Below are 9,790 nucleotides of genomic sequence, written 5' to 3'. Positions count from 1 at the left end.
TTTCACAGAAGAGTTGGTGCATGCTATGAAAATATGAAATACTTACCCCCATTTTGCAACTTGTTACTGTAGAACTGCACATAACACCACTGACAGAAACCCATTTGTTAATAAGCCCCCCAGTTTCATGTGGACCAGCCAGCAGACCTGTGGCCGTGGAGTGGTGCAAGGGCGTAGTCGCTTTATTTCATGGCAATCATCTCCAAAAATTATTTTCCTTAGCTCGTGTGTTTTTTATCCTTTTGAAAATTGCCTAACGCCAAGGCTCCACCGTACGCCTGAAGCGATGAGGCCTCAATGTCCAGCGTGTTTCAATATAAAAGATTGCTTTTAGCTAGGGCAATGGTGGTTGTGCAAGAAGTACTTAGGTGCAAACGTGCAAGCGAGTTCTCTGGTCCGTTTTGATTTGTTCCATCCCGCTATATATTTTGCACCAGTTTATAATTATCTTTTGGCACATATGATCACTACATATGTGAGTTGGCTCCAATAATTTAACTTTGATTCCATGGAACATTTTATTTTCATCCGGACACTTATGTCTTTCTCATAAAATCTTTTATTGCTTGTAAATTTACTATTGGTGCTCAAATATTCTTTGCCTTCATCAAAAAAATTCCTTGATCAGTTCTGGTGATTAGAACAATTTTAGTTTTTTTGTTAGAACTTTTTCCTTTCTCAGAACATTTCTCTTTGCTTGGAGCATTTTCCTTAGTATTTAGAACAATTTATTTTTTGATCGAATTTTTTTTCTTTGCTCAGATCAATGCTTGTTGCAACATCATAGTGCACCTGATAGGGAATCCAACATGTTTCACGTGACATGTAGGGGAAGGCATCGAAAAAGTTGAAGGTTGTAGAAAAGAGCACGATGAAAAAGCCAACTTGCTAAGAGAGGTAGGAAGGCTAAGAATTGATGACATGTTGATTTCCTCGTCAGAGAAAAAAATGCTATAGCAACAAAGATGAGAATTCTTCAACGCATTAGCCATCGTTGTGAGGCGTATCATCAATTCAACATCATGTAGTGCTGGTTTTAGAGAGAAAGGCAACATGTAAAGCTATAAATGTTGTGTACTCTACGAGTGTTCAGCTTTGGATCATTGAAAAGATCAAGATGTTGAACTAAAGTTGAATTGACTTCTCTAAAATTTATTTCACAAGGTCTACCTATATAATAAATGAAAACCGTAGCAACGCACGAGCACGTACCTAGTAATAACAATAAGAAGCAATAATCGAGCAACGTTAGTGTAATGAATAGAAACATTATATGTTGTTTTGTGCTAATGCTATCATACTTTCATAGTAAGCAGATATCTTAATCAAATGCACTACATAACTACCGAGTTGCAAACAGTGTATTAAAATTTTCAAAGCAATTACTAACAAAGAAATACATGTGATAACCTTGGGAGAAGAACACAGTAGCCTCTGGCGATGATACGTACTCTATCCATGTATAGGCGTATATATATACAATGACATTTGTATAGTTGCTTGGCTGTTGTCGGTGAAAACAAGGCAAATATTTTGGCCACCATTAATTAGGAAACACGATCATATTGCCCTTTTGCTGCCAATAACTGTAGTTATATCGTCGACAATAACAATGCATGCAGTCTTTCCTCGCTTTGACTTAGTATTTGGGTGGGCACCTTCATGACCGAGCTAGGTGAGGTGGACAAGGCGAGGACTACAACGTTGTAGCTGATGCTGGCTTGTACGTACGTAGCTGGCCGTATGGATGCAGATGCAGATGCAGATGCTTGTACGTTGCAGGACGGTGTGCTGGCTTGTACGTTGTGGCTGTTGCAGGACGGTACGTAGCTGATGATGGCTTGTACGTAGCTGGGAATTGGGCTGGCTGGGAGAAGACGGTCGTGGCGAAGGGTATGGCGACGATGGCGAGCGTAGGAGACTTCCGGCGAACAGCAAAGACTGGGCATGGCGATGGCCGCCGACACCTGTCATTGATGGCGAGCAACAATGGGAAAGACGAGAGGGAAATACGCGCGAGTGGGGAGGGTGACGGACGGTCGACTTCTCTACGGCGCAGGCGCGGGGAGTCGAGGAGCAGAGCAGCAGACACGAAGTGGCGGTCGGCGCTTCAGCTTTCTCATGGCGGCGTCGTCGTCATCCGATTCGTGCATGCGGGCAAGGGGCTGGAAGACAAGCAGAGCTGGGAGGCCCACACGTAAGTGAGATGAGGGGGGAGGGGAACGCATCGTGGAAACAGCTGATGAGGGAGGAGGGATCGAACGCATCGTGGAAACAGCTGGGGCTGCTGGGCCAAGTGCCGGTCCGTGTTGGGTAGGATGCTTGCGTTCTTTGTTTGTTTTGTTTTTGTTTTTCTTTCTCATTTTTTAGATGGCCGACGGCTTAGATTCTTTTTTTAACTTTCAAATTTCCAAACCCTCTTAATAACTAATTCATAATATATGTTTAAATATTTCAAAAACTATAATAAATTTAAAAGATAATATTTTATAAATAAAATACCTGATTTTAAAGAATAAATCATTTTCGTCAAAAGTCTATTATTTAAATAGATTGGGCTCCAGAAAAGAAAATAAAAAAAATTTCAAAAATAACTAAAAAGGTATTAATTTATCAAAATGCATATTTTCTGAAAATAATATTTTAACAACTCGTTATTATTTTCAAAAATAAGAATTTCACACCAACTTATATCCAAAACTTTGATACATCAAACAAAACTTATGCATCGACATAAACACATCAAACACTTGGTAATGTTTTATCTATTCAAGAAATTATTTGAATTAATTATATCACTTGAAACATTAATATTTTCATTTCTCCTGGAAATTAATCATATAAACTGAGTTATTTTCAATTGACGGATTTAGAGGTTACAGCGGGGCTTGGCACCGGCGATGGGGCAGAGCTCCGGTGAATCGCAATAGCTGGGGCACAGACAACGAGCTCCGACGAGGTGCAGCAAGCAACAACAAGCAGTGATGTTGTAACACCCTTAACTTGGGGGTATAATTTTTTTTCTAATATCCACAAATTCAGGTGTTACCCTCTCCTTTCCGTGCTTTTCTTTTCTTTTTTCTAATTAATGGAGAATTATTTTGTTATACATTAGTGTAAGCCTAGTGAAGTGAGCCCTAGAGATGTTTTGGTTGTTGCATTCATGTCGTTGCAAAGTGTTTCGAAGTGCAAAAGGTGTTTGAAACATGTTAATATACCCTGTAGAAGCTTTCAATAAATTTTCATATTCTTTCGGAAATATTTTTCCATTTTCCGAAAACCAAAATCTATTTATTTGAGGTACTTAAAAATATTTTTAGAAACCCTAAACGAGTTATGTTTGATGCATTCATTTTTGGAGAAGATTTTTGTTTGTACGTAAAGTGCAAAGGTTTTATTTTAATTGATTTATTCTTTGTACGTGAAGCTCAATTTATTTCGAAACAAAAGATTTTTATCTAAAAATATTTTTCCATAAATTAGGTACTTTCTAAGTGTAAAATATTATTTTTTGGTTTTATTTTTATTCTTGGAAGTATTTGAATATATAAATATACAATAAACAAAAAAGAAAGAAAAAAGAAAAAACAATACACACCCACACACATGCCCCTAACCCAATCCTCCACTAGCCAAAGCCCATCTGCCCAATAGCGCTGCACACTCCCACTTTCCCTCACTCTCTTTCACTTGTGCAAGGAACCCACACGTCAGGCCATCATCCCCACAGAACAATCGTCTGTCTGCACCGGTCTTCTCCGCGACGCATGCGCCCACGTCGTGCGGGCGGTTGGACAACTCCCCCTCTTCTCCCAAGGACGACAGCCCTGCCCCCCTCTCTCTCTCTTCTCCACGCCTAGCCTTATGCTCGCCAGACTGCCTGGCGCATGTCGCGTTCGGCCATGGACGCTGCTGCGAGCTCCAATTTCTCAAATATAATTGCTCCTAAAAATAAAGGACTAATAAATACTTACCGAACATATATCACTCGTCAACACAAGACATCTCATTGTTTATAATTCAATATATTGAGTAGGACACTACTCAATATAGATTCAACACAGACACTTAAATGTATAAAATCAACCATGAAAGCAAGATCAGACATCACACTCGCATTATTCAATTGATGCTTACATGTACGACATGATACAATTGATGCTTATATATATATATCTACTACCTATTAAGGCTGTAAGGGTAGCCTGCCATTTTCTGTTCTGCCTTTTTTCATTTCCTGTTTTGCCCTCATCCCTGTCCGGCACTCAAAAAATGAAATTTGCAAGAATTGTGAATCAAACTCAAGACCTGCTGCTAGATTAGAGACAACATATCCACCACACCACGTCTTATTTTGTTATTATAGTAGAAGATATGAGAGTTATTAAAAGTAAGGTATGGCTGATGCCACACTAAGCCATAATGGCTCCTCCGCCGCTGCTGTCCGGCAAACCATCACATTCTGTGACGCGGGACGTCGAGCAACTCCTGACTTGGGGCACTCCGGTCCCATGTGACAAAATACCCCATTCCCATTCAGCCATTCCTATCGTGCAAACCATCACACACTCCGGACGTTGGGCCCACATTGCAGACTACGGGCGCCCAAGTGACAGCCACCCTTAGTTTTGCACACATCGGACCCACGTCTGCTCACGCAAAAAGTTGCCTCAATTTGACACTGGCAGGAGCATTTAACCATGATTGCTTTCTCTGAAAAAGGAAGGCTTATAAGCCGGTAGAAGCTTTGTTGGCTGGCGGTATGGTCATAAAAATGTGCAAGTCGTGACGATGACATAGGTCGCGTGGGCTGTGTTTCTTTGGTGTGGCCTAAGTAGCTACCAAGAGGTCGCACGCTTCTTACCCTGACCCAGCTTGGCTTTAGGGTCAGTCTCCCTTGCTTTCTCTACCCAGCGAGCCCTCGCCCTCTAGCTCTTCCTGCTAGCGCCGTCTCCGTCCCGTGCTCTCCTGTTCATCGTCGATCTTAGCCATCTCAGGAGCACCCGCTCACTCCCAGACGCCCACGCAAAGGAATCCCCCACGATCTCCCTCCAAACTGCCCACTCCCTCCATGATCTCCCCCTCTAGTTCATGATCCCTCCGCCCACCCCCACCCCCCGCCTGCTACGCCCACGGGCGCAACAAGCCAACAACCCACACTCGGCCCCGCTACCCCGATCCGTCGCCATAAATCCGCTACCTCCTCCTCGAGTCCTGCTTGATCGCCCCATGCTCGACTGGTCGACCGGACGGAAGGGCAGCCCCGACCGTGACCACAGCGCGATGTGCGACGAGCGAGGGCGGTGGCGGGGGTTGCGACCAACGACGGAGAGCCACACAAAGAAGCCCGTCGGCGATGTTTTCCTCAAGGTTCGCTCGCTCATTCCTTCCTTCCTTGTGCTATTGGCGTGTGATCCTGGCTAGCGCTCTCTTGATTTCATCCTTATCCACGTGAATCCTGGGTCACCCTGCATGCAGATCGGATTACTGGAAGGCCAGACCAGCTGCTCGCATTCACTGGTGCATGGTGTGGGAGCTGAGAGCTCCGTTCCTATGGCCGGGCCCCACCTCTCTTGGGCCCTTGTGCAGATACGCAGAGGTAGTGTCCTCTAATTTGTTTGTCATGTCCCCTAATTTGTTTGTCAGAGCTACTTGAGGATATCAATGAGGTATGGCTCTGCTGGTTCATCAATATTCAGTAATTACAAGGCATTATGAGTTAGCATGCTCCCTCCTGTTAAGCTAGCTGAATGTGGTTATCAAGTCTCAATAAGTATCCATTTTTAAAAGTATAAATTGTTATAGCCATACATGCAAGTCTTTATTTTGGAAATAACCAAAGGTTCTGAACCTGCATTGTGCTAACTCGTCAATCATTCCTGAAATGCGATTCCTTTTTTCATTCAGAGTTCGGTTGGACAAATTAAGATGGATTGAGATCTTAGTTGTTAAGGTAGAAGCAAAAGCACCACCACTGAATCCTGTACTTTAAACGGTGATAGCAGCAGTTGCGGTCTTCGATATCTTAGTGTGTTACTTGGTGATAGCAGCAGCTGCGATCTCCAATATTCTAGGGCATGTTTGCCTCCCTCTTCTAAACTTAGAGATCTAAAAGCTTTAGAATGTTTTAGCTTTCTTTTGATGTCCAAATCTCTAATGTAAGGTGGGCTAAAGGTTAAAGCCAACTTTAGACCACATGATGCATATAAGGAAGAAGGGTCCACATGCACCATTCTCTGTGGCATAGCAAAATCGAGCTCGATGTCCTTGAAGATTGATCAAGATAATATTAGCCAGTACTGAATTTAATTTTAATGACAAGTTTGTAATGGGTAGGATAATAAGGGATATGTTACAGGTTGTTGGTTTCTTGGATGAACATGCTGCTGCATAGGGTTAGGCCTGAAAGGAGAAACAGAACAGGATTGGTTTTTGTAGCTCTCCTCCCCTCATCTCTCCATGGGATTGGAATATATATAACTTTGTGAGTTTATATGGAAAGCAATAGATATTGTTTATTTCCTCTCTTCTCTTCTCTCCTCTCCTCTCCACTCCTCTCTATGCCATATTACTGCTTTTAAACTAAGGCGACACTGCTAGAGGCACTATTATATGTCAAGTTCATATATTAAGAATTGAACTCTAGCCTATTGATGATGATAATTGTTCATTGTCTGAAATTCCTCTATTTGACCTCTATATATGTCTGAATTCCTAAACAACATTATTTGTACAGGTTGTTGGGCATTTTGATATGGGTGATGGAAGTAGTGAGCCTGCTGCTGAGGACAACAATCAAATGCATCAGGTGAAATTAGTTTCTAACTTCATCACAAGCTCACGATTGATAATCTTATATTGTTCTATAAAACTTCAAGCATGTCAAAGCTAATATCCTTGACATTAACTTATGATATTTTAAAACATTACAGCTGCTACTGCTAGGCTACACTGATTTCCTTCTGCCTTGCTTCTTGCCTTGAGTTGATAAGCCATGATATATCACACAAAAGTAGTTGTAGAAGATCAACACAAAGTAATATAAAAGCAAAATAAGACAATAAATTGGGCCACATATGCTATTATCGTTGCTCCTTCTGCCTTGTGAGTTCTTTGTGAATGTTACTATCATTTTATCTTATGAAGGAAATTATATTTTTTGCCTTGAAAGCTAAAGTTATATGGGATGTTTTGGTACCGAGAGGCCCTCCTTGCTCTAGAGAGGATTGTAAGGCAGTACACGATTGTGGTTAGGAAACCCCAAACATTGGAAGGCTCAATTCTATCGTAGTATCATTCAAAATGGTCCGGATAACAGAGCAATAAACACCCTCCTCGAGGCTTCACTGCTTCAGAGTTTGAGTCTGCCATCCGTAGTTCTTCCAAACCAAGACAAATACTCTCTCCGTCCCAAAATATTAGTCGTTGTAGCTCTTGTTTTTTATGTCTATATTCAAAAGGACGATGATGAATCTAGACACATATATGAAACACATACGTTAATTATTGTATTAATTCATTTAAAGGTAAAACAAATTTTAATTTTTGACAGAGTCAGTATAACTATTTTGCCCAATAGAGGTGAATGGGGATCATGTTTTTGTCTATGTGCAGAGTGGCAACTAACCTTGGCTGGACTCATAACAAAATTTAACACATTTAGGCCTAACAATTTGTCAAGTATTTCACTCTTTAGTCCTGATGCCAACTCCTGGTAATAGACGATGTGATGTGCAGATTTCACGGTGGTGATATGTGCTAAGCATGGAAACAAAATCGTTCTCACATGTATAGTTGCTCTAAGTGATGGCAAAAGATTAACACTTGTGGAGTTTTTTTGTGCCAGACATGGAGTCCCTTGGAAAAACCGAATGGTTTGGGATAGCATATATGCCTCTTTGAATATGTCACCCTTTATTATCATTTTTCCTGTGCCAGACTTGTGTTTGCCTGTTGCTTGTCTGTCTAATGTTGCAGGTCCATCATAGGTTTTATTCTGCATATGATAATATAACTCTGCTATATGAGATCCTGAAGTCTATTAAATGGGCAAAAAAACATATGAAAATCTACCTGTAAATGTTGTGGGACACTCCATTGGAGGGGATCTAGCTTCATTTTGTGCCCTTGGTCTATTTGTAAGTATTTTTAATGTACTTGATTTATTATACCAAATTTCAATATATGCTCTACAAATAACCTGTACTTGTTTTGTGATACAATCGCATGTATTGTTAATATATCAGATGGTTGGCTTCATTGATATCTCTACATTTTTTACATGTTAAATTTGGATCATAGGACGTTGAGCATATGACTTTTGGACAACCTCAGATATGCAATCCTGCTTTTGTTGTATGCCTTGGCGAACAAGTCCCAAGAACAATCCATGTGACCCATCAGAACGATATTGTGCCGCAATTACCACCGTATTATTATTACCTAAGTGAATGGTCATACCAACACTTCGCTAGAGAGCTATGTATTTGATTATAGTCGAAAAGAATTTATAGAGATGCGTACTTTTCCTAGATTAGCGTCCATCCATTTCTTCTGTATTTATTTATCTTTAGGTTTGACTTCATGAGAGCATAGATGGAAATGTAGTTGCCAGAAATGAAATTGTATGTGATGATTCTGGTGAGGACCCGACCTATAGCAGGTACATATCAGTCTATCTATTTTGGACATTTATTTCCTATGTGTGTTTCATATTATTTGTGTTTTCTTGAAAAAGTGGGTCTATGGGATGAGCGTAGTAGATCATCTTGAGTACTACAGTGTCACACTACATGCTGATTCAAGGGGAACCTGTCAGTTCGTGATTGGTATAGCCAACCAAGTATACAACTACATTCGTGAAGTTGATGGATCCATCATCTTGTTAAGATATATATGCAAGAACCATGAGCTCTAGAATCAATGTGACTTTGTATGCCACGAAATGCACCCTTGTACAATATTTTTATTTTCAATTTGTGTACAGCTCATGAAATACTGTTGTGTACAGCTCATGAAATACTGGGCTCTCTAGAGGGTAAGGACTAAGGAGAGACTCACCTTTTTAAATGTACCCCTTTGACCAAGTGACATTCGATACATGTAAGCTCCATAAGATTGCCGCACAATTCAATTTGTGTATATCAATAACACTGTGTATTACCAAGTTATGCAAGTATTAGGCGGTACTCCTTGTTTGGCCATTCCATCATTTTGTTGCTACATGAGGCATTTCAAGATATTTATAGAATTTCACCTTAGCTTTACCTTCATTTGATGTATGTGTTTGCTTTTTCATATCAAAGAATGCAGCCCCTTGCAAACCTTCATTCATGCTATTCTAAACCTGAAGATCATGATTCAACAGAGCCTGGTCCCTCCAATACAGAGTGCTTACTCTTAGCCGGAGGAATCAGATCCTGCTGTCATAGTGTCATGCGACGAAGTGACGCCGTGTTGTTGTCGACACTTTTGCTTTCTGTATGGACTCGTGTATTTACAATCAGAGTCAAAGGTCTCAACTCTCAATTTACATACATGGACAACATTCAACTCTACTCATTTAACTTTAAATTTTGCGTCGTGTGTATATCTGATCCCTCCGCTGCCGCAAGGCGAGCGGCTCGGTGACCGCGCGCCGCCACTCCACCACTGGCCCTCGGAGATTGCTCCCTCCTCGAGACTGTCCCCTCCACCTCACGTGGCACCTAGACGAGCGACCTCACGCCATAGGGCCAGCGCACTCGACCGCGACCCGAGTTTCGCTTCGATGCTATCCCGGACGGCTAGC

General features: G+C 41.3%; 1 pseudogene; it reads left to right on the top strand.

The window, feature by feature from the left end:
• Positions 1-5,229: 5,229 nt before the first annotated feature.
• Positions 5,230-9,119, top strand: LOC118471930 (lipase-like; annotated as a pseudogene).
• The last annotated feature ends 671 nt before the right edge of the window (positions 9,120-9,790 follow it).

Source organism: Zea mays, chromosome 8 (genome assembly GCF_902167145.1).
Source record: "Zea mays cultivar B73 chromosome 8, Zm-B73-REFERENCE-NAM-5.0, whole genome shotgun sequence".
Classification (NCBI taxonomy): Eukaryota; Viridiplantae; Streptophyta; class Magnoliopsida; order Poales; family Poaceae; genus Zea; species Zea mays.
This window is presented reverse-complemented; position numbering and strand designations above follow the sequence as displayed.